Source organism: Desmodus rotundus, chromosome 7 (genome assembly GCF_022682495.2).
Source record: "Desmodus rotundus isolate HL8 chromosome 7, HLdesRot8A.1, whole genome shotgun sequence".
NCBI classification, from domain to species: Eukaryota; Metazoa; Chordata; class Mammalia; order Chiroptera; family Phyllostomidae; genus Desmodus; species Desmodus rotundus.
In genome coordinates, this window is record NC_071393.1 from 4,640,488 (window position 1) to 4,641,742 (window position 1,255).

Sequence of the window (1,255 nt, forward strand, 5' to 3'; positions counted from 1 at the left end):
GATGTTTCTCTCTCTCTCCCTAAAAATCAGTACACACACAAAAAAAGTTTTTAAAGTGGTCCAGAAAGTCAGATGCTAAAGCAATCCTTTGTAGAAAGAAAAGGGAAATATCTGTATTACACATTAGAATCAGTTATATATTTATACACTTTGGAATGCCATAGGAAGGTGCTAAAGATGTCACTTTGAGGGTTTCGCTTTGGTATATAATTTTAATAAATTAGGTATATATACTGTGTGGGCATTCTTCTGAATTTGTAAATGTGTTTCTGCAAAGCAGATTGATCTGCTTTGACTCCCTGTCTTCGTGGGGTGGCCTTCTGTGGTAGACCTGTGGGACACAGTGGGGCCGTCTCCTTGATCTCCTGAGCTGGATGCTCTTGGGATGCCATTTATACCCTTTATGGGGGCTCTCTTGTTGTAATTGGGTTTTGGTTGTTGTTGGGTCCTTCTTTGGTGGGTTCTTCCCTCCTGCTGGCTGACTGAGAGTCAAACTGCCCATCAAGAGCTGACTTTAACATTTAGCTTTTCATATGGTCTGAAAAGGGGTTATTTCCAGAGGGATGTGCAGGGAAGGAGGAGCAAGGAGTCTTTCTTTGTACCTGCATTTCTTGAATAAATACCTTATGTTTTAGTATTTTGACATCTACTCCTGAATTGTAAGATTAAGTATGAAGGGTATAGCCAACATCCCCAGGCTGGAGAACCCCTATACATAAGCCGGTTTAGAATGGAGGGGCTTCCCTAAATCTTGTGGTCGCCATGACATTTTGTACAACTACAGTAGAATCACTTTTAAGACTTATTGAACAGAAGTTATCTGGCTATCTCCCGCGACACATGTAAAAAAAAAAGGCAAAGCAGGTATTGAGAGTGTGGGTAAGAGAAAATACAAGGATGGTGATGTCATCATCTCTGGCTCCTTCAAAAGTCCTTATTTAGTATCGTTAGGAGAGCGGTTCCGAAATTTCTGTTCCCCCACCGGTAGCGTCAGGACATTTGTTGAATATATTGATTCCTGGCCTCTGCCTTAAACTTACCGAGTCAGAATCTTCTGAACCTGAAAATCAGAATTTTCTAAACCAGCGCCGCAATCGTCTTGGGAACCAGAGGTCGGATACACACCCGGCCCCGCCCCCCATCTCCATTGGTCCCACACTGCCGCTGGTCCCTATCCCTAGTGGTCCGCCCCTGCTCGGCCCCGCCCCTCCCGGCCCAGGCCCCGCCCACAGCTTCCTCAGTCTCGCGTGGCCTG